We start from the raw sequence: 2655 nt of genomic DNA, 5'->3' as shown, positions 1-2655 counted from the left end.
TCACACACACACACACCGTGGAGGACAGGTTAGTGGAAACATGTGTGAGGACCTACAGCCCAAGGCCCAGTCATGAGATATTCAGATGGCAGCTCACTTTATTAGATCCATGCTGGAGATCTCTCCAGATCAATCCAGACCTCTCACCAAAACCTATCCAGACCTACTGCAAACCTATCTCACCAAAACCTATCCAATCCTATCTCACCCGAACCTATCCCAAATCTATTCGAAACCTATTCCAAACCTATCTCAAACCTATCCAGACCTTTCTCATCCAGACCTTTTCAGACCTATCTCACCCAAACCTATTCCAAACCTATCCCAAACCTATCCAGAGCTCTGCTGACCTGTGCCATGTGCTGCATGCATGCCCAACTGAGCTGGGCCACAGCGGCCACTATCAGACACACACACACACACACAGTGCAGAGGACAGGTTAGTGGTGTGTGTCCACTATCAGATGCTGGGAGGGGTGGGAAAGTTGTGCTCTGTTGTTCTCTTGTCCTGCTCTTGACAGCTGTTTCCCTTTCTGTGGAGCGTAAACAAGCCCCCAAGCAAACTGGCGTTAGCTCACTCTTCAGCAAATGTAATGAGCATTACTGGAACTTGTTCACTGTGTTATGTGTGTAGGTGCCGTGTGTGTGTGTGTGTGTGTGTGTGTGTGTGTGAACAGGCAAACATCTGGACATGAGTACGATGCTAATGGAGCAGTCAGTGTATGTGTGGCATGCGGCCGTAATGGCATCATTACTCCAAATACTGTGCCGCGCAACCACACACACACACACACACACACACACACATAGTTTTCACTCTCTCTGTCATACACACACACACACACACACACACATACACATACCGTTTTCACTCTGTCACACACACACACACACATACAAATATCTCACTTGCTCAGGCATCCACAAAGACCTACATATACACACACGCCGAAAAACACACATGCAAACACAATCACACAGCTCAAACAAACATAGCAAGTCATTAGCCCAAATAATCAACATCTTCATCCACATAATCCTGCAAGGACAAACATCTTTCAAACACACAAACCTAACGCACAGATCAACACAAGACTGTCTCCTGACATAAACACAAACCTTTTCCAACAATGTCAACTACGCTGTTTAGTGTTTGGCGCCTCTCCTGTCATGTGTGTGTATGTGAGTGTGTGTGTGTGTATGTATGTGTGTGTGTGAGTGTGTGTGTGTGTGTTTAGTGGGTAGATTAATGTAAGATCCTTCTCATCTGTGCAGCTCTCCTTACAGCTCCCCAGTCCCAGAGGCCTAGTCAGGATAATTAAATGCCAACTCAATGCAACTGAATGTTTAGCTTTGTTGTAACTGTTGTATGATAAATCAATTACAAATGTATTAGGACTAACCTCTTAGCAGATAAAACCATAGAAATGCATTAAGGGCTAACCTCTTAGCAGATAGACCCATAGACATGCATTAAGGGCTAACCCGTTTGCAGATACACCCATAGACATACATTAAGGGCTAACCTGTTAGAATTGCATTAAGGGCTAACCTGTTAGCAGATACACCCATAGACATGCATTAAGGGCTAACCTGTTGCATATGAGCCTGGGAGATTGGGGCCAGATTAGGGCCCAACTAATTTGATCCAGTGTAGATTCATCAGCAGTAGCAGTGCTAGTAGCATTAGAGCTAGCCTTAGCAACATTAGAGCTAACCTTAGCAACATTAGTGCTAGCATTAGCAACATTAGTGCTAGCCTTAGCGTAAGCAGTAGCAGAAGTATTAGTCTCTAGTTATCTGTTGGTTCAAAGAGAGTTGGCTACCTATTCACATTTATATACTTTGGAATATGAAGGCACTTTATAATGGATTGTTTTATATACAAATATGTGTTTGTCTATCTGTAGTCCCATATAGCATCCTTCCAGTTATGTGTTATGGTAACCATGGTATTACAGTTTTACTGAAAATAAATAAACCACATATCCAAAAAGAAAGATATGTTTGAGCATTTTATTAATTAGAAGAAAGACAGAGTTATTTGTATTGCCGTTGAGCCTAAATAAGACAAATAATATGAATACATTTTATGGTGTGTTTATAAATGATTAAACTCTATGGTGTGTGTGTATGAATGAATACATGGTATGGTGTGTATGAATGATTAAACTCTATGGTGTGTATGTATGAATGATTACATTCTATGGTGTGTGTGTGTGTATGAATGAATACATGTTATGGTGTGTATAAATGAATACCTGTTATGATGTGCTTATAAATGAACACATGTTATGTGTGTATGAACATTTCACACTGCTTCATGAAATCATAACAGCCTCTTACCCAACGCCTACAACCTTGACCTATCAGCCTACGACCTTGACCTATCAGCCTACGACCTTGACCTATCAGCCTACGACCTTGACCTAACAGCCTACGACCTTGACCTATCAGCCTCACACAGAGTGGAGCAGTCCTGTCAATATGGTGTCATTGTATCAATATGGTAACAATAAGTGTGTGTGTGTGTGTGTTATCAATTAGCACCGTGTGTGTGTGTGTGTGTCTGTGAGTGTGTGTGTGTGTGTCTGTGTGTGTGTGTGTGTGTGTGTGTGTGTGTGTTATCAATTAGCACCGTGTGTGTGTGTGTTG

The 2655-nt window shown here is 42.3% G+C and overlaps 1 protein-coding gene across 1 annotated transcript in view; it reads left to right on the top strand.

The window, feature by feature from the left end:
• cxcl12a (chemokine (C-X-C motif) ligand 12a (stromal cell-derived factor 1)) overlaps window positions 1–2000 on the top strand; it is a 12594-nt gene extending 10594 nt beyond the window's left edge. Inside the window, exon 4 of the mRNA XM_042065758.1 lies at window positions 1–2000. This exon is cut by the window's left edge and continues 840 nt beyond it. The gene's annotated coding sequence lies outside the window, so the exon portion shown is untranslated.
• Window positions 2001–2655: the final 655 nt, after the last annotated feature.

Source organism: Alosa sapidissima, chromosome 16 (assembly GCF_018492685.1).
Source record: "Alosa sapidissima isolate fAloSap1 chromosome 16, fAloSap1.pri, whole genome shotgun sequence".
NCBI lineage: Eukaryota > Metazoa > Chordata > Actinopteri > Clupeiformes > Clupeidae > Alosa > Alosa sapidissima.
This window is presented reverse-complemented; position numbering and strand designations above follow the sequence as displayed.